Below are 25,541 nucleotides of genomic sequence, written 5' to 3' on the forward strand. Positions count from 1 at the left end.
CTGCTACTCTAAGGGAAGGAACAGGAAACTCCTTCCCAAGAACAATCACAGTTATAAGGCAAAGGTTGGCTGCCAGGGGGATGAAGAGCTGGAAATCCTCACTCTGGAAGCCAAGATCCATAGGACTTGCTGAAAACTGAGGCTGGACCCCACTTTGTGAAGTTAACATTGAGCAAGAAGAAACATCAATCTAGTGCTGGTGAGGGACAAAATCACGGAGAGAGAGAAACCCCCTGGGGCAAAGGCAGGAAAGACTGACTGAAAGCTGAGAGGGAAAAGGAGCACTGAGAAAAATCATTTGGTACTCCCCTCAGTAAAAATACATGATAACAACAGCCCACTGCTGAAGAAATAGGAAGACTATGGTGCAATAAAGGTAATAATAATAACAACAAGAAAATGCAAAGCAAACTCAACTCCTGACTATATTGACTGACCACTCCCTCTCCATATTAACTGCATGACAACACAAAAGGCATGTCCTGGCATAAATTTATTTACCTAACAGTTTCTACTGTTCCTGTACCTATACATGATGCCCAGCATTAACAAAAAATTACAAGACACACAAAAAAGAGTAAGAAAAACAACCCATTTCCAAGAGATAAAACAATCAATAGATCCAGACTCAGATATTACCCAGATGTTGAATTTTCAGATAGGAAATTTTAAATAGCTATGATTGATTAATATGGTAAAGAATGTATTGGAAATTGTGGGCAATATGCTTATGTTAGTCAGGGTTTTCCAAAGAAACAAAACCAACAGGATATATAGATATATGTATAAGAAGAGATTTATTATAGAAATTGTCTCACATGGTTATGGAGGCTGAGAAGTCCCATGATGTGCTGCAAGTTGAAAAACCAGGAAAGCTAGTGGTATAATTCAGACCAAATCTGAAGGCCTGAGAATAACAGGCAGCCAATGATCTAAGTCCCAGTGTGAGTCTAAAAGCCCCAAAACCAGGACCACTGATGTCCTAGAGCAGTAGAAGATGGCTGTCTCAGCTTAAGCAGAGAGAGCAAATTCACCCTTCCTCATCCTTTTGTTCTATTCAGGTCCTCAATGGATTGGATGATGCCCACCCACATTGCTCAGGGAGATCTTCTTTACACAGTCTACTGATTTAAATGCTAATCTCTTCCAGAGACATCCTTACAGGTGTCTCCCAGAAATAATGTTTTACCAGCTTTCTGGGCATCCCTTAGCCCAGTCAAGTTGACACATAAACTTAACCATCACAATGCTTAAACAAATTGGGAAATTCAGCAGAGAAATGACAACTATAAAAAGGAGTCAAACTGAAATGGTAGAAAATTACACGTGGTATCAGAGAAGAAGAATTCCTTTCATAGGCTCATCAATAGCCGGGACATTTCTGAGAAAACACTCCATGAACTCGAAAATAGGTCAACAGACTATATCCAAACTGAAACACAAAGAGAAAAAAAGAGTAGGAAAAACCACCACAGAATGCAGCATTCGAGAAATGACATCAAATAAAAACCTGAATCTATATAAAGAAATGAAAAAAAGAAGGAAATGATAAAAATAAATGTAAAAGACCCTCTTTTTTATTATCTTTTTTTTTTAAGAATCAATTTTATTTATTTATTTATTTTTGGGCTGCGTTGGATCTTCGTTGCTGCGTGCGGGCTTTCTCTAGTTGCAATGAGCAGGGGCTACTCTTCGTTGTAGTGCACGGACTTCTCACTGCAGTGGCTTCTCTTGTTGTGGAGCATGGGGTCTAGGCGTGTGGGCTCCCACAGTTGCAGCACAGGGGCTCAGTAGTTGTGGCTCACGGGCTCTAGAGTGCAGGCTCAGTAGTTGTGGGTCATGGGCTTAGTTGCTCCACGACATGTGGGATCTTCCAGGACCAGGGATCGAACTCGTGTTTCTTGCATTGGCAGGAGGATTCTTAACCACTGCGCCACCAGGGAAGTCCTTTTTTACTTATCTTAAATCAGTTTAAAAGATAATTGTGTAAAACAAAATGAGTAATACTGTACTGTGGAGCTTATAGCATAAGGAAAATGTACAAGAAAAATAACCCAAAGAATGGGAGGGATGAACGGGAATACAGTTGACCCTTGAACAACATGAGTTTGAACTGGGCAGGTCCCCTATATGCGGATTTTTTCTTCACTAAATGTGTACTGCAATACTACACAATCCTCAGTTGGTTGAATCCATGGTGTGAGACAGCAGATATGGAGGGCTGACTCTCAAGTTATTCATGGATTTTCCACTGGGTGGAGGGTGGGCACCCCTAACCCCCACATTATTCAAGTGACAACTGTATACTCTTTTTCTTTTTTAAACACTTTGAGGGTTTTTTGGTAAATTTATTTATATTTTATTTTTGGCTGCGTTGGGTCTTTGTTGCTGTGTGTGGGCTTTTCTCTAGCTGCGGCGAGCGGGGGCTACTCTTCATTGCGGTGCGTGGGCTTCTCATTGCGGTGGCTTCTCTTGTTGCAGAGCATGGGCTCTAGGCACGCAGGCTTCAGTAGTTGTGGTTCTTGGGCTCTAGAGCGCAGGCTCAGTAGTTGTGGTGCACGAGCTTAGCTGCTCTGCAACATGTGGGATCTTCCCAGACCAGGGCTCAAACCCGTGTCCCCTGCATTGGCAGGTGGATTCTTAACCACTGTGCCACCAGAGAAGTCCCCAACTGTATACTCTTTTAAGAGTCTTACACTTTATGTGAACTGGTATAATATTCTTTGAAGGTACATTCAGGTAAGTTAACAATGTATATTGTAAACCCTAGGAGAAAAACTGCAAAATTTTGCAAAAGTTATCATTAACAAGCCAATAGGGGAAGTAAGACAGACTAATTAAAAAATTCAACCAATTCAAAAGAAGTGGAAAAAAAGAACAAAGAATAGTTAAGACAAATAGAAAACTAGGAAGACAATAAATTAAATCCAATCCCATTAATAATTACATTAAGTACAAATTACATTAAAATGCAAAGATTGTCACATGGGATAAAAAGCAAGACCCAATGGTATGTTATCTACAAGAAACCCACTTCACATATAAAGATATAGATAGCTTTAAAAAAAGGAAAAGGAAAAGACATATCATGTAAATACTTTTTAAAAAAGCTATGATGGCTATATTAGTATCAGACTAAATAGACTTTAGAACAAGAAATATTTCCAAGGATAAAGAGGGACATTACATAATGATAAAGGGTCAATTCACCAACAAGATATAACAATCCTAAGTGTGTAAGCACTCAACAATGAACCTTCAAAATACATGAAACAAAAACTGATATAACTGAAAGAAGAAACAGACAAATCCACAATTATAAAGACTTCAACACTTATCACTTAGTAATATATAGAAAAAGTAGAAAACAAGTAAGGATATAGTACATCTGAACAACACTATTAACCAACTTGGCCTTGTTTATAGAATAACGCCATCCACACTTAAACAATAGCAGAATATACATTCTTGTCGTGTACGCACAGAATATTCACCAAGACAGACGTATTCTGGGTCATAAAACAATTTCAATAATTTAATTCAAGTCATACAAAATATGTTCTCTGAAAGAGCAAATTCCCAATAATTGGAAATTGAACAACAGCCTCCTACATTGCCCAGTGTTCAAAGGAGAAGTATTTACTAACTTGCGTAGCAATGTAAGTCTGTTATCTAATAATAAAATACTTTCGGTTTGTATTTTGTGTGTCTTTGGGAGAGTTATTCCCCTTCATTTTTCTAGTAATTCATTTTAACTTTTTGTTATAAACATTTTGGTTTGAAATGGATTGAAAATGTTCAAAAAAAAAAAAAAAAGAAAAATGGGTCCTTCACCACATGACGTTTGAGAAGCACTGCCCTGGAGAATGGTGGGGCAGCTTGGAGGACCCTGCATCCCTAAAAAACCACCCAGCCACCTGGGATGCTCTTCGTGGGCTGTTACATGAATGGGAAATTAACTTCGTTCTTTAAGCCATGATACCATTGTATGCCCGTTCTAGGAGCCAAACCTTACCCTAACTGGTATCACCACAAAGGCATGCTGTCTGCTGACTATAGCCACTGCTTTAGTCTCAGGTGGAGCTAGCAGTAAGCTCTTTCCAGAGAGAACACAGGCTCATGGGTAAGCCAACAAGGTGAACATCACTTTTCACACCGCAGAGAGTCCCCACAAAAGAGAGGAGGTAAGAGCTAAAGTTCTTACTTCTTCAGCAGAGTACAGGCAGGCTGATAGCAAAGATGGAGTATGGAGCCATTCCAACGGCTTGCAAGTGCCCAGCAGAACTTGGCTTTCCCTGGCTGGTTGCGGGAGAAGCAGGACTTCCATCAGCAAACACAGCAGCAGCAGTTGGAGCTATAGCTGTCCCAGAAAGATGGCTCTAGAGCCTCTCTCTGATGGGGCCAACTTGGAATGAGTGCTTCTGACTATTACTGAGGGTGCTCAGGCAATACAACCCACCAGTAGAGGTCTGTCAATTCCTAATTGGTAACCTCTTTTTGCCTCAGTTTCTTTATCTGTAAAATGGGTGAGAATGATAGTACCTATCTATGTCAGAAGATTTTCCAAGTTTTCAATGAGAAATTGTTCATGGAAAGAGCTAAAGCTCATGCCTGGCTCATTCAAAGAGCTTGATAAATGTTAGCTATTGACTGATTTAGCTGCAAGCCAATCACCCTTTGTAATGAGATGATCTTTCTTTGGTCACCAGATGGTCCCTACGTTGCTGGAAGTCTGTAGGCCTTAGATACAAACTAACTAGCGTAACTTGATTCTAAGGCAGCAATATGATTTGGAAGGCCAAGGCTACACTTCAAACGTAAAACTGTGATTAGAGGACTTAGGAGGGATATTAAATTATACCTAGTGACGGTCTGGCTGAAGCCCAGACAAATCTCACTGCCTTTAAGAACTCTTCATATTAAGCATGAGGACATGACTACAGTGCTTTCTAGGTTACAAAGCAATTTCACATCCATCATCTGATATTAGCCTCACAATGTCCAGTGAAGTAGAAGGGATTATTGTATCTATGGCACAGATGAGGCAAGGGGCTCAGGGGTTAAGTGCTTCACCCAAGGTCACAAGGTTAATGAGAGGAGAACGTGGGGCTCAGATCTGCATCTGGGTCCAGGCCTATTTCTTTTTCCCGGATACTTTTGTGCCTCTTCAGGCTTGCCTCACCTGACCCGGAGCACACAGTCAGAGGCATTTCTACATTATGATTTGCAATCAAGCAAAAGATTAATAATGATGAACCTATGATTAGGTTGAACCATATAAAATTGCTGATTATTTGAACTACAGAAATGGCAAATTCATGAGGTTCAACCTGCTAACTAACACTTACTTGGACACTTACCACAGGTTAGGCACTGAGCCAAGCACTTTGCAATCATATTTTCTTATCTAATCACAATAATCTTGTTATCTCCAATTTAGAGATGAGGAATCTGAGGCCAAGGCCACAAAACTAGTAAGTGATGGGGGCAGGACTTAAATCCAGTCATCTAAGCCCAAAGCACAGGCATTTAACCAGTGTACTGCCCTACCATCTATTTCTCTAGCAGGAAGACAAGAGCTCCTAATGACAGAAACCATGTCTTAATCAACTGCATAGTGTTACATGCAACACCCGGTATTCATTCATTCATTCAACAAATTTGAGGACCTACTAGGCTTCTTGTTGTGAGACAATTCTCCATAGGTCTCAAGCATTTCTACACATCTTGTGAGCAGAGGCACTGACTGCTCTTTAGTCTGTTCCAGACTCTGTTTTCAAAGATATTTATGTACTGAACAGGCTTGGAAGATAGAGATCATATCTCTGTCCAGAGCAAAGGGCAAACAGACTGTCCATTATAAAAGAATCAGGTTCCCTAAGGTCAGGGTTCCTCTCCTGTAACGCATCGAGTGCATGTGTGTCATGTGGCCCTCTTCCTGTCACCTAGAAAAATCAGGGCTTAGGAACCATCCTAATGATGCTAATACCCTGGTTACTGCTCTTGCTGTGAGTAATAAACTATCCTTTGCCTTTAACCAAGAGTATCATACCTTCTACCAGCATGGAACTATGGCAGGCTAACTCGTTAGCTTGCAAGCAGGACACAGTCTCAGATCAGAGTTCTTGATGGTGCTGGCCAGATTAATGAATGCATGTAATGAGCACTCCTTGTATACAAGGCACTGTGTCATAAACATTTTAATAGTGTCTTTCAGGGAGCCGTGGCTGCCACTCCCAGAGAGATAAGACAAGGAAATAGCCAAGATAGTAGGTCTAGTCTCCCTGGACGACACCGATCTGCAAAATAGCCGCATCAACACCAGGCTTTATTAGAAACCGACTGTGGGTCTGGCTCCAATTTTCTGAATTCCACAGTGTCTCCCTAGGAGAATTTTGTAAGTGCTTGTTGAGCAAAGGATCCATTCAGCTATTCAACAAATATTAATTGAGTGCCTCCTGTGTGACTGGCTCTGTTCTAAGATTAGGGAGAATCAGACAGACAGGATCTCTGCTCTCATGGGGTTTATCCACTGGTAGGAGAGACAGTCAATATACAAAATATCAGATAGTGATAAAAAGTTCTGCAACGACTTAAGGAGGAAAATGTTCCAAAGAGCCAGTGAAACCACTTTAGAAGTGGTAGTCAGGGGAGGCCTCCCGGAAGAGGGGGCCTCTAAGCTGACACCTGACTGATGAGAATCAGTCAGGATCGGGAGAATGAGTACTCCAAGCAGAGGGAATGCAATTGGTGTGAGAAAGAAGGAGAAAGAAGAGGCCAGTATGGATGCAGCCCAGCAAAGGAGGAGGTGACGGCAGAGACAGAGACAGGAGCCAGATCATGTGGGCTTTTATGGCGCTCCAAGGATGTTTCCTGTCAAAATGACAGTGGGCGCAATTGAGCACTTCTATTTTATTTTTTATTTATTCATTTATTTTTCTTCTCTTTGTAAAAAAAAATTTTGATTGGAGTATAATTGATTTACAATGTTGTATTAGTTTCAGGTGTACAGCAAAGTGAATCAGTTATACATATACATATATCCACTTTTTTTTAATTTTTAGATTCTTTTCCCATATAGGCCATTACAGAGTATTGAGTAGAGTTCCCTGTGCTATACTGTAGGTTCTTATTAGTTATCTATTTTATATATAGTAGTGTGTATATGTCAGTCCCAATCTCCCAGTTTATCCCGCACTCCTTATCCCCTGGTAACCATAAGTTTGTTTTCTATATCTGTGACTCTACTTCTGTTTTGTAAATAAGTTCATTTTTACCCTTATTTTTAGATTCCACATATAAGCAATATCATATGATATTTGTCTTTCTGTGTCTGACTTACTTCACTCAGTATGACAATCTTTAGGTCCATACATGTTGCTGAAAATGGCATTATTTTGTTCTTTTTATGGCTGAGTAATATTCCATTTTGTACATGTACCACATCTTTTTTTTTTTTTTTTTTTGCGGTACACTGGCCTCTCTCTGTTGTGGCCTCTCCCATCTCGGAGCACAGGCTCCGGACGCGCAGGCTCAGCGGCCATGGCTCACGGGCCCAGCCGCTCTGCGGCATGTGGGATCTTCCCGGACCGGGGCACGAACCCGTGTCCCCTTCATCAGCAGGTGGACTCTCAACCACGGCGCCACCAGGGAAGCCCGTACCACATCTTCTTTATCCATTCCTCTGTTGATGGACATTTAGGTTGCTTCCATGTCCTGGCTATTGTAAATAATGCTGCAATGAATATTGGGGTGCATGTATCTTTTTGAATTATGGTTTTCTCTGGGTATATGCTTAGAAGTGGGATTGCTGGGTCATACGCTAGTTCTATTTTTAGTTTTTTAAGGAACCCCCCATCCTGTTCTCCATAGTGGCTGTACAAACTTACATTCCCACCAACAATGTAGGAGGGTTGCCTTTTCTCCACACCCTCTCCAGCATTTATGTTTGTAGACTTTTTGACGATGGCCATTCTGACCGGCGTGAGGTGATACCTCATTGTAGTTTTGATTTGCATTTCTCTAATAATTACTGATGTTGAGCATCTTTTCATGTGTTTTTTGGCCATCTATATGTCTTCTTTGAGAAATGCCTATTTAGATCTTCTGCCCATTTTTTGATTGGGTTATTTGTTTTTTTGTTATCAAGCTGCATGAGCTGTTTGTATAATTTGGAGATTAATCCCTTGTTGGTTGCTTCGTGTGCAAATATTTTCTCCCATTCTGAGGGTTGTCTTTTTGTTCAGAACCCATCAGCCACAGTAACAAGAACTGCCACACCACAGAAAGTGTTGGATCCTGTACCACAAAGCACTTTTACCTCAGCAACTTGTCATCTCTAAGCCACCTGCTGGAAAAACAAACAAACAAACCAACAAAAAACTTACGTAGCATGAATCTCCAGAGACTGGGTATTTAACAAAGTAAACGAATGTGATGTTTTATTTTTTAAAAAAATAGCAGCGCTTCTGTGATACCAGTTGAGTTCAACTGACACAGGCTCCTACAGAAAACCCCTGCCCAGAGAGGCTTGAAGAACCAAAGTAGGAGCTGCCCCGTGATTAGGGGCTACACAAGGCCACCAACACGTGAGGGCCACTGCCAGACATCAGATGAGGGGCTGCAGAAGACCTCGCAGGTGTGTGTTGAGCCTGGAGTTTGTATAGAAGGGGAGGGGGCGAGGGTTGCAAATATCAGCGTACTTCCCAGACCACCTTTGCCAATGTAGCTAAAGGAAGTATTTGTAAAAAGAAAAGAATAACTCAATGACCAAAGACGAAAATAATCCATTTAAAACAGCCACCACCACGACAAACCTCCAAGTACTCAAACCCAAGGGAACTACTCAGTAACGTAGAGCTGAATGGCATCATGACAAAGAATGATCTACTATGAATGTAAGCACATAAAGCTTAAATAAAATGTTAGGTGGAAATAGATTGCAAACTTTCCATACACATTGATCAAAATGATGCAAAAACTAGCCAGACTGGAGGAGTTAAGAGTGGCGTCAACAGTAGTTCAGAAGTGGTGAGAGGTTACAGATTTTATAAAGGTGCTCACTCAATTAAAAATTATAAACGAGGGGCTTCCCTGGTGGCACAGTGGTTGAGAGTCCGCCTGCCGATGCAGGGGACACGGGTTCGTGCCCCAGTCCAGGAGGATCCCACATGCCACGGAGCGGCTGGGCCCGTGGGCCGTGGCTGCTGAGCCTGTGCGTCCGGAGCCTGTGCTCCAAAACGGGAGAGGCCACAACAGTGAGAGGCCCACGTACCGCAAAAAAAAAAAAAAAATTATAAACGAAAGGTCTTTCCTGATTTCAAAACTGGAATACAAGCTTTGAGGAAAACACATTTTCCAGAATCAGCAAGACCTAACATAACAGAACCGACTCCATCTAGAAGCCCGTTACTCTGGCCAAGCTGAACCTACACATTGTCATATCGAGTGAAGTAGGTCAGACACAGAAAGACAAATATCATATGATATCGCTTATATGTGGAATCTAAAAAAAAATAGGGGTACAAATGAATTTTATTTATAAAACAGAAGTAGAGTCACATATATAGAAAACAAGCTTATGGTCACCAGAGGAAGCGGGGGGAGGGATAAAATGGGAGATCGGGATGGACATATACACACTACTATATATAAAATAGATAACTAATAAGAATCTGTTGTATAGCACATGGAACTCTACTCAATACTCTGTAATGGCCTATATGGGAAAAGAATCTAAAAAAAAAAAGTGGATATATGTATATGTATAACTGATTCACTTTGCTGTACACCTGAAACTAACACAACATTGTAAACCAGCTATGCTCCAACAAAAATTTTTTAAAAAAAAAGTCATTGGAAATAAAAGTCCACCCCATCAGCCTTTGAATGTCCTTTCTCTCTGCGACAGGCAGCAGTTTTAATAAGTCGCCCTGTCCACATTCCCCTAACGATATGCTTTCTACATAAAAAAAGGGCTTGTGAAACTTAATTCCTCTGACAGAAGCGAGCTCAGGTCTCTGAAGCAGCGAAGATTTCAGATTTCCGCCGGTTTTCCTTGCACCTGCCCTTGCGAGGCATGAGGTTTTGTGTGCAGAAGCCTCCAGGGGTTGAAATTTAGCCCTGTCCATGTAGCAGGAAGGTCAGCCGAAGTCACTGGGTCCCAAGACACTGGACTTCAATCTCCGACCAAAAACAAAACATCAAAACACTTCTATTCACTGGGACGTGCTTAGCAGCGCGCTGGCATTTACAAATGTAACGCAGCACCGCGCGGCTCAGAGAAGGGGCTCTGCTTAGAAAGTCGATTGTTCTTCGGCGATCTGACAACCTCTATCAGATCTGTGTCAGCCCGGCTCCAGCAAAGACTCCAGAGAAAGCCAGCCTCCTCCAGGCTGAGTCCTGGCTGCCACCTGATACCTGAATGAAGAGCAGAGCCAGCAAAATCCAAACTCCTTTCAGGACATCTGCTTCTGTGGGAAATGGTTTTGGCTCTCAAAAACCATTAATGTGGAAGAAAATTAATTTTCAATAGGCTTTTAAAAACTGTTACGCACCCACCAATCGGCGCCCGTAGTCTTTTCCTAGGAAGAAAATCTTGGCTCGGTTTACCTGCCTATTTCTTAGTAAGTACCTTCCCATCTGGGCAGTCCCCTTACTTGATATTATTATTTGTTAGAATGATAATTACAATAGCAGCCAGAGCTAATTGCTCATTTACTGTGTGCCAAGCACTGTGCTACTTGGCCTCATAACAAACAGGGAGATAGCATGACTCTCAGTTTGTGGAAAGGACACAGAGGCTCAGAGAGTTTAAGGAATTTGCCCAGGGAGGCTACCTGGGCATTGATTGAAGCTCTGTGTTCTGCTTCAGTTTTGCCCACTTCACTGTGGATGCACCTATAGCTAATGGCAGCCCTTGAACTCTGTAAGAAACTTCCCCCTAGCTTGGCAAAACCCAATTTAATTTGGCGAACATTGAACAGCTGCCCACCATGTTTGGGGCTCTGCACTAACACAACCCTCCTACCACTGGGTGCCCACAGGGCAAGGAGCCAACTACACAAGTAGTAACACTAGCCCAAGGCAGAGTGCAAGTGGCTTAGCAGTGGCACCAACTAGGGCAGTGGGGATCTAGAAGAGGGGGCGATTAATTCTAACTGAGGCATCAGGTAAGGCTTCCAAAGGAGAGACCATCTGAGCTGAGTGAGGCTTCAAAGATGGAGAAAACCTTTTTACAGTTACAATGTATTTTGAAAAGGAAAGTGATGAGATTACTGCAGAGAATTTAGAAACAGAAAATAAAGTATAAAAGGTGGGCTTCCCTGGTGGTGCAGTGGTTGAGAGTCCACCTGCCGATGCAGGGGACGCAGGTTCATGCCCCGGTCCGGGAAGATACCATATGCAGCGGAGCGGCTGGGCCCGTGAGCCATGGCCGCTGAGCCTGCGCCTTCGGAGCCTGTGCTCCGCGACGGGAGAGGCCACAACAGTGAGAGGCCCGCATACCACAAAAAAAAAAAGAAAAAATTATCTGTAATTCCATCACCCAAAGGAAACATTATTTCTCTTTTCATCAAAATAACCTGACTGAGGTATATAACTTACAGGCAATAAAATGTACACATGTACAACTTGTTGAGTATTAACAAACGAATACACTTGTTTAGCCACCAGCTCAGTCAAAATATAGAGCATTTCTATTGCCCCATAAAAGTCCCTTGTGTCCCCTTCCATTCAATTCTCTTCCTTCTCTGACCCCAGACAATCACTGATTTGCTTCCTGCCACTTTAGATTAGTTTTACCAGTTCTAGAATTCCATGTAAATAGAATGATACAATATGTACTCTTTTGGGCTTCTTTCACTCAGGATAATGTTTTTAAGATTCAGTCATGCTGTTATGTATATCAGTGATTCAAACTCTTTTATTTGCTAAATGATATTTCATTGTACACGTGTACCACAATTTGTTTATACATTCACCTGTTGATGGACATTTGGGTTGTTTCTGGTTTGGGGCTACAGTGAATAAGGCTGCTATAAACGTTCATGCACAAGTCTCTGAGTGGACATATACTGTCAATTCTCTGGGGAAAACACCTAAGAGCAGAATTCTGGGCCATATAATAAGTGTATATTTAACTTTATCAGAAACTTCCAAACTGTTTTCCAGAGTAGTTGTACCACTTTCCAGCTCTTGCCAGCAGTATATGAGAGTTACAATTGTTCCAAATACTTGCCCAAACTTGGTATTCTTATCCTTTTTAATTTTAGCAATTCTAATGGATATGCAGTGACATCATATCATGGTTTTAATTTGTATTTCCCTAATGACTAATGATGTTGAGCACCTTTTCATGTTTTTATTGGCTTTCCATAGACTATATATCTTCTTTTGTAAAGTGTCTGTTCAAGTCCTTTGACCATTTTCATACTGTTATTTTTATTTCAAATATACATTCAATGTATAATCAGGTTAATATATCATATACGGATATTAGTTATTCCCAAACACAACTGTGAGGGAAGTAGCAGAAAAGAATAAAGTCAAAGTAATAGTGAAAGATATTTCTAAAACAAAAGTCATGTTACACTTTAAATTTTTAAATCAGAGTTGATTACTACTATTTATTTTTTTCCTTTGCCAATTTTTAAATTGGGTTGTCTTCCTTTTTTTGTTTGTTTGTTTGCCTTATTATTGAGTTATAAACGTTCATTTTGTATTCTGGATGCGGCTTCTTTGTCAGATACATGCATTCCAACTCTTTTTTTCTATTCTCTGACTTGCCTTTTCATTTTATTAACAGTGTCTTTTCAAGAGCAGAAGGTTTTAATTTTTATGAAGTCTAATTTATCTTTTTCTTTTATCATTCACGATTTCTGTTTCCTATCTAGGATCTATTTGCCTACTCCAAGGCTGTAAAGGTTGCCTACACCCAGATTTCTTCTGGAAAAGTTATAATTTTAGCCTGTACATTTAGGTCTGTGATCTATTTTGACATAGGCGTCTTTTGGCATATTACATCCTTCCCTTAAAAAGGTCTCCTGTGCCAGGGCTTCCCTGGTGGCGCAGTGGTTGAGAGTCCACCTGCCGATGCAGGGGACACGGGTTCGTGCCCCGGTCCGGGAATATCCCACATGCCGCGGAGCGACTGGGCCTGTGAGCCATGGCCGCTGAGCCTGCACGTCCGGAGCCTGTGCTCCGCGACAGGAGAGGCCACAGCAGTGAGAGGCGCGCGTACCGCAAAAAAAAAAAAAAAAAAAAAGGTCTCCTGTTCACCTTCAATGGGGAAGCCTAGGCGTCTTGAGATTCCCTACTCTAATGGGGCTGCTGACAAGGGCATGAGTTGGAGCTCAGTGGAGACCAGTACAATCTTCACAAAGTAAATCCCCATCCTCTGACCATAGACCATTCCCAAACCCAAATAATAATCTCATCAGCTGCTGTGAGTGTTGGCTGTTAACAGCTCACAGCAGCCTCCTTCAGAGAACTGTGCTCAGCTGATGTGAAGGACAGCCTACATGGCTCAGGCAGCCTGCAGCCAATGACCAATCAATGACAGTACGAGGCGAGACAATTTTGAAGTATTATTCATACTCCAGAGCTTCCTGTGGGATCAGCTTGAGGCTGGACTTCAGCTGAACCCACATCTTTGCCTTTCTTCTTCCTCTGTCCTATCCTGTTTTCCTCACCCCTGTACAGGTTTTACCTAAGAACACTCGTACAACAAATCACTTGCTCAGGAATCCCTGATTCAGGTTCTGCTTTTAGGGGACACAACCTAAGGCAATCAGCTAGGCTTTCAGAAGAAAGATGCAGCTTCCCCCACGGTTTACATCGAAAACAGGAGCTGTCCTATCTCCTTTCTGGGCCTCAGTCTCCCCACCAGTCAGGGGATTTATTAAGATTCTTAGCTGTGCTCATATTCTGTGATCTAACTCGGACAAATGCTGCTTTGTCCCCCTTCCTCTGCAGAGAAAGTTCCCTAGCATATACCATTATACACTGGCTCTGTGGGTCATCAGCACGCCTTCCACGCTGCCAGTTTTAATATATATTATTTCAACCAATTATTAGGGATGCCTACATCACTCACCTCAGAGCAAAGGTAAGCATCTTTTTTTACCCATAATCCAGAATATCATATGCAAACTTTCTGAGATTCATCCTTCCAGAATAGACTTGATTTGGGCATCTAGAAAACACAGCCTTCAATTGTAAGCCTGTGAAACGCTATACCATAATTACAGTTTCTAGGCACCTCTAATGACCCATTAAGTTGGATTGTAGAGAAGGCAGAGACTATGCAGCCAGGAGCAGGTGAGACTGGAGGGTCTAGCGCTTTCTCTCTGAGGGCAGAGACCCACCAGGAATAATCTGCTATAGAGGAAAATCATGGGGGAAGATGAGATTTTATCATCTAATACGCATCACCACAGAGAAGGCCAATCTGAGATTTTTCCATTTCCTGGAATAAAAAAATCACTTTGAGAATGGAGAATATCTTATACTTGGCTTACGAGAATGCAAATTGGTACACTCACTTTGGAAATAATTTGACATTATCTGCTAAAATACTATTTACCTTGGGCCCAGCAATTCAGCTCCTAGCCATATAGTCTAGAGAAAAATTTTGCACTTGAGTACCAAGAGATAAGTAAAAGAAGCCTTGTTTATAACAGCCCCAAAGTGGAAACAACTTGAATATCCAATTTCAGGAGAATGAATAAATACCCTGGGGTACCAGCACACAATAGAGTATTAAGCATGAAAGAACTACAACTACATACATCAACCTGAGTGGATCTTAGAATTATAATATTGAACAAAAAAAGCAGATCACAAAGATTATATAAACCACATCATAATACTCTTTTTATTTATTTTTAAAATTTATTTATTTATTTATGGCTGCATTGAAACAAACATAAAATATGTTCAGTGGGGGAGAAGGGGTAGGAAAGCATGCAGAAGCACATCATATGTTCTTAATTAAGCCTGTTTAAGGTTCCTGAGAGATTTGAGGAATTTCATGGGTATAGAGTTCCTACTGTGTGTCAAGAATCATGCTAAGCGCTTTATGTTTTTTTAATTTATTTATTTATTTATTTATTTTTGGCTGAGTTGGGTCTTCACTGCTGCACCCGGGCTTTCTCTAGTTGTGGCGAGTGGGGGCTACTCATCGTTGCAGTGCATGGGCTTCTCATTGCAGTGGCTTCTCTAGTTGCGGAGCACAGGCTGTAGGCGCATGGGCTTCAGTAGTTGTGTCACGCGGGCTCAGCAGTTGTGGCTCACAGGCTCTAGAGCACAGGCTCAGTAGTTGTGGCGCACAGGCTTAGTTGCTCCGCGGCATGTGGGATCTTCCTGGACCAGGGCTCAAACCCATGTCCCCTGCATCGGCAGGCGGATTCTTTTTTTTATTATTATAAATTTATTTATTTTATTTTTGGCTGTGTTGGGTCTTTGTTGCTGTGCACGGGCTGTCTCTAGTTGCAGCGAGCGGGGTTTACTCTTAGTTGTGGTGCACAGGCTTCTTATTCAGTGACTTCTCTTGTTGCAGAGCACTGGCTCTAGGCAAGCAGGCTTCAGTAGTTGTGGCACACGGGCTCAGTAGTTGTGGCTTGCAGGCTCTAGAGCGCAGGCTCAGTAGTTGTGGCACACGGGCTTAGTTGCTCCACAGCATGTGGGATCTTCCCGGACCAGGGCTTGAACCTGTGTCCCCTGCACTGGCAGGCAGATTCTTAACCACTGCGCCACCAGGAAAGTTCCTAAGCACTTTATAGATGACGTGTCATTTGATTGTCAAAGTAACCCTTTGTGGTAAATAAATTATCTGTTTTGCAAATGAGAAAACTGAGGTGGTGGCGGGGGGTGGGGGGCAATAAAAGGCTTGTCTAATGTAACGCAGCCAATAAGGAACAAGGACCCAAATGATGGTCAATTTGCAACGTCCATGCCTTTCCCACCATAACACCTCAGGTCACCTGTGTTTCCCTCAAGCCAGTTAGCCCCCAAATACCAGATGTTACCAGGTATAACTCCAGACCAAAAAAGGTAAACATATACCTGTTTTATCACCTATTCTAGGTTTCTCCACACAGAGCCAGATAAACATTGTTTGATCTCAACATTTTTACATGAATTATGCATTTAATGGATCTTTTATCTCCCAATGCCTCTCACCATGACCTATGTAGATCACCTTAAATTAACCAAAGGATGCAATTCATCCATCACCCATTTCTTGACGAGCTATACCAACCACAGTGCTGGCAATACAGAAATCAAGGTGAAATCAAGTTTCCACCCTCTCGCTCTCCTGCGGGTGGGAGTGGGAGTAACTTTGCTTCTCCTGTAGTAATGAAGAACCAGCTGAACAATCAGTTCAGGAGGAAGAAACTCTCAGGAGACATTTCTCCTGGTTTACCTGAGACTATTCCTGTGTTAGCCCTGAAAGTTCCACATCCCAGGAAGCCCCTAAGTCTTGGACAAGCCAGGATGGTTTGGTCATCCTTCTTGGAAGAAATCTCCTTTTCTTCCGAAATCTGAAGTATTTGTAAAGGGTGGGAAAGAGAAACCTGAGTTATCTGTTTCAACCAGAAGTATACTTCCTCTGGGACTCAGTTTGAGGCCCTGGCCTCTCCCGACATTTTCCTTTGAGCAAAGACATTTGTCAGACCCTGAGGCCAAGCCATGACGCTGGGGTCTGGGGCGTGGGGATAAGCTCACTCCATTGGAACAGGTGATGTCTTCATTCCTTCCCTTTCCCGCCCCCTTCAGCAATCACTGGGTTTTAACTAATTGATAACAAAGGGCAGCTTCCAAAGCTGCATCCCAGCTTCCCTGCCAAAGATGCTCAGGAGGAAATGCTGTGATAACACCTTGGACCAAAGTCCCAAAGCAGCAGGGTGCCCTTGTCTAAGCCTGGCTCTTCCAGTCCTCGCTTCATCATCATGAACAAATGCAGGTTCACGTCACTCTCTAGTTTATAAACCTTCTTGCATTCAATGGCTTGTTGGGTCCTCGGGTAAATAGCATGCATCTGTTTATCTCCATTTAACAGACAGAAACAGACTAAAGGGCATGGGTCAAAAAAGTGGCAGAGCCAAACCTGACATTGGGTCTGACACCAAGCCTCCCACGGCCTCGTAATGCCAGTTCCCTCTCTGAAGGGCTCCAAGAATAGCAGGGAAGATATCAAGAAGGAACCACCGGACTTCCCTGGTGGCACAGTGGTTAAGAATCCACCTGCCAATGCAGGGGACATGGGTTCAATCCCTGGTCCGGGAAGATCCCACATGCTGTGGAGCAAATAAGCCCATGCGCCACAACTACTGAGCCTGCACTCTAGAGCCCGCGAGCCACAACTACTGAGTCCACGTGCCACAACTACCAAAGCCCGCATGCCTAGAGCCCATGCTCCACAACAAGAGAAGCCACCACAATGAGAAGCCCATGCACTACAACGAAGAGCAGCCCTCGCTTGACAGAACTGGAGAAAGCCCGCGTGTAACAATGAAGACCCAACGCAGGCAAAAAATAATTAATTAATTTAAAGAAAAAGAAGGAACCACCATTTTTCACCCTCCCACTTCCCCCACTCCCTCAAAAACTTTCATAATCCTGGAAAACATTCAGCAGGTGGTCGATTCAGGAAGAAATTCAGGACTGCCAGATTTTCCTCACCACAAAAACCTGACACTTCTCCTCCCCCCACCCACCTTACGAACAGGGTGGGATATCAGGACGAGAGAGCCCAGAGCTAGGCAAGGGCCATGAAGCGGGGAGGGGGACGAGGTGCAGGAGACCACAAGGATCGCTGCCCTGCACAATCGGTTGGAGGATTCCCTACCACTCTCGAAGTGAGAGAGCCAGTTCAAGACACTTGCAGGCGGTCCCCAGAGATCTGCCCCAAAGTCCCCAGGCTGGGCATGCCAGATGGGCCTCCGTCTAACTGAGCTTTGGCTCTAGAGAAAAACCACTCGGCTCATCTTTCGCTTCCCTGGCTGTGAACTCGGGGTGGGGAGGGAATGGGGTGGAGGCTGATCTGATAAATCCCATTCTAGAAGGTGACTCGGGTGGTGGGGAGCATACATACGTGAGTACACACGTGTGTGTGTTTGTATGTGTGCGAGCACATACAAATAAGGACTCTGCAGAAAGGGTTTTAAACAGGGCTTGAATCCATTTGCCAAGATCATCTTCTTACTGGGCCCCTGCTGAAAGGGCTAGACCCTGTACTACAGGTTGCTGAGGAAGCAAAGATGGGTGGGTAGGCGCTGGTCTCCAGGAGAACTGAATCATGCAAGCACTGTCCTTATCCCAGTGTCCACTGAGCCAGGCATAAGAGTAAGTGCTAGGAGCGCATAGAGGTCATTATATTTTGAATGGGAGAGAAGGGGAGAGAGGGGCAGTGGAGCTCTTTTGCAATGAGTCCCATCCCTTCCAGGAGAAGAAAGCAGGTACAAAAGTAAAGCAGGTACTTGTTTTCTGCTACCATGTAGAATTGTGGTCTCCCCACGCCTTCTGCATTGGCAGTAACTGGAGCAGACCGCTGGGAAGGCTCTCCTTCCAGACCACACAGGGAGGGTCCCTGGGTCATGCCCAGTGGAATCCTGCAACCCGTGATCCTACCCTTGGCTTCAGGGTCCCTGCACCAGTGTCCTCTCTCATGTCCCTGCCTCAGATCTCGCCCATTCTAGTCTGTCCTCCAGAAGGCCACTGGTGGGTCTTTTTTTTTTGCGGTACGCGGGCCTCTCACTGTTATGGCCTCTCGCGTTGCGGAGCACAGGCTCCGGACGCGCAGGCTCAGCGGCCATGGCTCACGGGCCCAGTTGCTCCGCGGCATGTGGGATCCTCCCGGACCAGGGCACGAACCCGTGTCCCCTGCATCGGCAGGCGGACTCTCAACCACTGCACCACCAGGGAAGCCCCACTGGTGGGTTTTTAAACAAAGGTCTGACAACTTCATTCTTTAGGTTTTTCTAGGACTATGAAATAAAGTCCTAAAGGATAAAATTCCAGACTGTTCATCTTTTCTGCCTCCCCAGCCTCATCCCTCTTTGTCACCTCCACATGGCCCCCCATGTCACCCTTTCTGTCGTGTCAGGCTTTTGCCCAGGCTGTTTCCTCTGCTGGGACATTCTCTTCCCCTGCCTCCCATCCTTCACACTCCCAACACCTACTCAGCCCCAAAGCTCAGGTTGTATCACCTCCTCTCAAAGGCCGTCTCTGAGCCCCTTTTCCTCTGGGGCTCTAGGACTTGTCTCTACACTGACCACGCTGTCCCGGAATTATCCGCCTTCCTGTCTGTCTCTCCCTCTAGACTGGGAGTCCCCCGAGGCCAGGGACTGCACTTCACCATCTCTGCAAGCCCACGGCCAGCACCTGGTAGGAGCTGACTGAAGATACTCTTGAGTTAGTGGACGGCCCTCACCACTTCCTCACCTTGCCCAGAAGACTCCTGGGTGGGGTCTACATGGCTGGCAGGCATCCACTTGGGCAGTGATCTCGATGTGGGCGTTCACAGCATGCTTCCAGTTGGACACACACCTGATGCCTCTTCTAGGTAGTCCTAAAGACGCCAGAGAGGATGCCTCTACCTCTCTCACATACTGTTTCAGGATTCAAGCACCTCCTACGTTCAAATGATATTAACATATTTTTTGAGGGTGTACTGTAGGAGATATACTTGACATTCATTAGCTCATTTAATCCTTAAAAACACCCAGAAACATTCCATTTTTCAGATGAGGAAACTGAGGCATAGATTAAGAAGCTTCTTTTTATTTTGTTTCCTGTGGAATGGAAAAATAGAATCATGTTCCTATAACTCTTTCTCACTAGCTACCTTCAAATACAGGTGGTTCTTAATTTAAAAAATAAAAAAGTTTGCCAACATAGCCAACACTCGGAATATCTAGTGACAGTGAGAGACAGTGGATTTTTGTTTCACAAAAAGTCAGAGACGCTGACTACTAGCTCTCTCTGTGCCCCACCCCCACAGGCCCCAGGCAAATCACTCCATTAAAATTAATACAATTTAGTATCTATTGAGTGCTGTGTATGTGTCAGGTACTATTCTGGGCACTTGGTAAATAAAAAAGACAGAGAGCTGCTCTCAAAGGAAAGGCAATGAAAAATGCACATACTAAACAACAAGGCATATACTATATTAGAAGCTGGTAGCCAGCCTCCAAGATGGCCCCCAATCACCCTCACCTCCTGTTACTCATGCATGCTCTTGTGTAGTGTCCCCGACACTGCACAGGGCTGCCCAACAGGATATTGCAGAAAGGATGGTGTACGACTTCTAAACGAAGTCAGGAAAGACAGTGCCATTTTTCCTGGCTCTCTCTTGGAACTCTCACTTCGGGGGAAGCCAGCTGCCATGTCTTGAGGACACTCAAGCAGCCCAGCGAAGAGGTGCCCAAGGTAAGGAACTGAGGTTCTTGCCACGCCAGCACCAACCTGCCAACTACGTGAGCAAACCATCTTGAAAGCAGGTCCTCCAGCTCCAGTCAACCCTTCGAACGACTGCAGCCTGTTGACACCTTGACTGCAAACTCGTCTTAGCTCGGATGCTTTAACAAAATACCACTGCTGGTTCCCAACCTCAAGAGTCTCCCAACTGAAATTCCAAACTGGCCCCCATACATGTGGGGCAAGGAGGAACTAAAGAGGCAGACCACTCCAGATTGATAGGTGGCGGTTTTTTTGTGGTTTGTTTTTAATTAATTAATTTATTTATTTATTTATGGCTGTGTGGGGTCTTCTCATTGCGGTGGCCTCTCTTGTTGTGGAGCACGGGCTCGAGGCACACAGGCTTCAGTAGCTGTGGCTCGAAGGCTTTAGAGTGCAGGCTCAGTAGTTGTGGCGCACGGGCTTAGTTGCTCCACGGCATGTGGGATTTTCCCAGACCAGGGCTCGAACCCGTGTCCCCTGCATTGGCAGGCGGATTCTTTTTTTTTTTTGCCGTACGCGGGCCACTCACTGTTGTGGTTTCTCCCATTGTGGAGCACAGGCTCTGGACGCGCAGGCTCAGCGGCCATGGCTCACGGGCCCAGCCCCTCCGCCACATGTGGGATCTTCCCGGACCGGGGCTCGAACCCGTGTCCCCTGCATCGGCAGGCGGACTCTCAACCACTGTGCCACCAGGGAAGCCCAATCAGGCAGATTCCTAACCACTGCACCACCAGGGAAGCCCAGATGGCAGTTTTAATAAGCAAGGAAACTCACACACAAGGTTAGACTTGGGCGGTGGCAAGATGATTAGATTTCCCCACCTGCTCACCAGAATCTTAAAGTTTATGCAGCGGCTTTAACTGGGCTCAGTCACTCATATCGTCCAGATGGACTCAACAACACATTGTTCTCTCAAGGCTGTGCCCTTGAGGTGGCTCCTAGTACAAGAACAGTGGTTCTTGTATACATTCCAAGGATGGCGGAAGGGGGGAAGGGGCCTCTGATGGCCCAGATCCAGCCCGTGGGTCAACCGACATTCATGTCCTCTCAAAGACTCTCCCAACAACCACAGATCGAGTGGCTTATAAACAACAGATATTTATCTCTCACTGGTCTGGAGGCTGGAAGTCCTAGATTGGGGTACCAGCACAGTCTGGTTCTAGAGAGCGCCCTCTACCACAGTTGCAACTTCTTACCACGTCCTCACGTGGTGGAAGAGTCGAGAGAGCTCTCTGGGGTCTCTTTGATAGGACTCCCATTCACAAGGGCTCCACCCTTGTGGCCAAATCACCTCCTAAAGGCCACTCAGATAAGGACTCTCAGCCCTTACCCAGTTTCTGGGAGTCTAGGACAACTCCAAAGTTCCAATTTACAACAACTTGATTTGCACAAAGTTTTCCAGAAAATGTCTTATACAGACCCCAAAAGCTACAACGTTCCTAAAACATGATGTCAGGGCCCCAGGCAGTAAAACTCTGCCTAGGGGTCTCTTCTCTATCTGATTACTGGCTCCTGTGGCTGCTCCGTGACCTTGCTTTTTGTTTCTCAGAACCTACTGTGTGTCAGGCTTAGGCTGAGCTCTGAGGACACTGAAAGAAAAGACCAGGCCCAGCACCAATCATGAGCTCAATAAATGTTTGTTGAAGGAATGTGAGCTGGCCTGGAATGGGTTCAGAAGTGGCTTAGAAACTTAGAAAAGCCAAACATTCGCCTTCTCTCCGCTAACCATGCTGGGCTACCAAGTTTCCTTCTATGCAGCTGTTACCAGTTTGGAGCAGGGAAGACTGGAGGCGAGCTCTGCCCAGAGCCCCATGTGTGCCTCAAGTCCAAAGCCCATGCACTTGTCACTCTTCAACTAACCCTACCACCCCTGCTCGCTCCAACCCAAAGTCCACATGGGGAGATGGGGGCCGACATGCTCAACCCTGTTGCCCTTGCACTTCTCCCCACTCAAGCCCTGGCCAGAGAGCAGGTTCCTACCTTTCTCATCAAACTTGGCCATATCCTTCCAGGGTGGGATGCCAAAGAGCCTTGCCAAGGTGAAAGAGGTATCTTCTTCAACTATGGAAGAAATGAAGATCTAAATCTTCCAAGTTTTCCTCTTGATATGCTAAAAATAATAAAAAATAAATAAATGTACTACCCTCCTCCACTTTCCTCTCCCTACACTCCCTCTTCTAAAACCTGGCTTTTAATCTTACTACGTTGTCCCTAAATCTTACATTGAATGTCAGAAGCTGATTAGCTTATTAGCTTTGCATTTCTGCTATAATGTTCCTGATACCTCCCCCTCCCACCATACAAAGTTATTCCAATACTATTGACTATATTCCCTATGCTGTATGTTACATCCCCATGACTTATTTATTTTATAACTGAAAGTTTGTACCTCTTGATCCCCTTCACGTATGCTGCCCACACACGACCCCCTCCCCTCAGGCGACCACCAGTTTATTCTCTGTATCTATGAGTTTGTTTCTGTTTTGTTTAGTTTGTTCATATGTCTTGTTTTTTGCATTTCACATTTAAGTGAAATCATGTGGTGTTTGTCCTTCTCTGTCTGACTTATTTCACTAGACCTTCTAGGTCTTCCCATGTTATTGCAAATGGCAAGATTTCATTATTTTTATGGCTAAGTAGTATTCCATTGTACGTATATACCACATCTTCTTTGTCCATTCATCTGTCAGTGGACACTTGGGTTGCTTCCATGTCTTGGCTACTGTAAATGATGCCGCAGTGAACATTGGGGTACATGTATCTTTTTGAATTAGTGTTTCGTTTTCTTCAGGTAAATACACAGAAGTGAAATTGCTGAATCATATGATAGTTCTAATTTTGATTTTTTGAGGACTCTCCATACTGTTTTCCAGGGTGACTGCACCAATTTACATTCCCACCAATAGTGCGCAAGGGTTCCCTTTTCTCCACATCCTCACCAATGCCTAAAATTTGTTGTCTTTTTGATGACGGCCATTCTGGCAGGTGTGGGGTGATATCTCATTGTAGTTTTGATTTGCATTTCCCTGATGATTAGTGATGCTGAGCATATTTTCATGCTCCTGTTGTCCATCTCTATATCTTCCTTAGGAAAATATCTATTCAAGTGCTCTGCCCATTTTTTATTTTTATTTTTTTATTGTGGTATGGTTGGTTTGCAACGTTGTGTTGGTTTCTGGTGTACAGCAAAGTGACTCAGATAGATAGATAGATAGATAGATAGATAGATAGATAGATAGATGGATGATAGATAAAGATATTCTTTTCCATTATAGTTTATTACATCTGTCCATTTGTTATCAGATTTTTTTGCCATTGACTTGTATGAACTCTTTATATATTGTGGATATTAAGCCCTTATTGGATATATCATTTGCAAATATCTTCTTCCATTCAGTAGGTTGCCTTTTCGTTTTGTTGGTGGCTTCCTTCACTGTGCAAAAGTTTTTAGTCTGACGTAGTCCCATTTGTTTATTTTCCTTTTGTTTCCCTTGCCTGAGGAGACAGGTCCAAAAAAAATATTGCTAAGACCAGTGTCAGAGAGCATACTGTTTACGTTTTCTTCCAGGAATTTTATGGTTTCAGGTATTAAGTTTCATAATTTTTTGAGCCTCAGTTTCATTATCTGGAGAAAAAGAAATTACAATGGTTCTAAATCACAGAGTAGTTGAAATGATTAAAATTTTCTGTATATACAAAGACTTGTAAGCAAATAGTCATAGCAGCATTATTCATAATAATCCAGAACTGGAAACAATCCAAATGACCTTCAGTTGGGGGAAAGGACAAACAAAATGTTTCATATCCTCACAGTAGAATATTATTTGGCAATAAAGATGAACAAACTACTGACACATGGTACAACGTTGATGTATCATAGAAACATGCTAAGAAGCCAGATTCAACAGACCACATATTATATGGATCCATTGATATGCAGTGTCCAGAAAAAGGGAAAGCCATAGAGACGGAGAGTAAGGCAGTCTAGGGCTGCAAGCGGGAGTGAGATTGACTAAAAATGGGCGTAAGAAAACATCTTGGGATAATGGAAATGTTCTAAAACTGGTTTGCGACGATGACTGGACAACTTTATAAATTTACTGAAACCACTGAATTGTACATTTGTGATGAGTAAACATTATGCTATGTAATTATACCTGAATAAAGTTATTTCTAAAGTGAAAAAAAAAAAGAGGCTAGAGAACTTTCACCTCAATCTTCAACTATCCCTTGACCATATGAAAAAGGAAGAAAATCCCACTGCCAGGACCCCTCCCGAGCTCTGCAGGGAGATCTCCCTGGCATCTCAAGTCAGCCAAGGAAAATGGCCACTGCCTCCCTGGACCTCCATCCTCAAGTCTGAGGCAGGCCCCCTGGGTGTCAGTGCGGGACAGAGGGGCTACTTCAGCCCTGCCTCCCCAAGGGGTGAGGACAGGATGGCCCAGCCCACTGGCCACGTCAAGCACAGGGGGCTGGGGGTGAATGACTTGAGCCTGGGAGGCTACACACAAAGGGAGTCTTCATGATTCACAGCAACAGCGTAAATATTTAGAAAGAGAAGCTCTTTCCTTAGAGGGCCAGCGTTTGTCTTCCTATTCTGACTGAAAGGATTTGGTCAGATAGGAGTCTGTTACAATGGGAAGGGGAACAGGGAGCCGCAGAAGCCAGACCAACACTGCGGCCTAAATAATGGAGGTGACCCAGTGGCGTGGGGAGAGCTGCTGATCCAACAACAGGGTGAGGAGCCTCTGCCGGGATTCTCCAGGACACCCCCGGGGGGCTTTGTACATGCCCTGCCTTCAGCTGTCCCATAGGGCTGGGAACGGTGCCCAGGACAATCTCCATGCATCTTTCTCTAGAAGCAAATATTCTCAAGGCTCCAGAGGACAGAGAGGGTCTGCGCCCACTCCTTAGGCATATCCCAAGCCCCTCTTCCAGCACACATAAAGTCTGTTTCCCGAAAGAGGCTCCAGGGTGCTCCCCTGGCAGCTGGCCAACAATTCTGGGTGGTTAAATTCCTCCCATTCCTAACTCTCCACCTCAAGATGTTCATGACCTGGTTCTCAGAGGGAAAACCT

The 25,541-nt window shown here is 44.0% G+C and overlaps 1 long non-coding RNA gene across 4 annotated transcripts in view; it reads right to left on the reverse strand.

Annotated features, from left to right (window-relative positions):
- The window catches only part of LOC117197562 (uncharacterized), a 213,941-nt gene that overhangs the window by 142,750 nt on the left and 45,650 nt on the right, over positions 1-25,541 (reverse strand). For 2 of the 4 annotated variants that reach the window (XR_007476700.1, XR_007476701.1), the window contains exon 3: positions 22,444-24,088. This is a non-coding gene — a long non-coding RNA (uncharacterized LOC117197562). Of the gene's footprint in view, positions 1-7,440; positions 8,351-20,957; positions 24,089-25,541 lie in introns of those variants that run through there. The other 2 variants (XR_007476702.1, XR_004478235.2) reach the window with 2 other exon arrangements.

This window comes from Orcinus orca, chromosome 3 (genome assembly GCF_937001465.1).
Source record: "Orcinus orca chromosome 3, mOrcOrc1.1, whole genome shotgun sequence".
Classification (NCBI taxonomy): Eukaryota; Metazoa; Chordata; class Mammalia; order Artiodactyla; family Delphinidae; genus Orcinus; species Orcinus orca.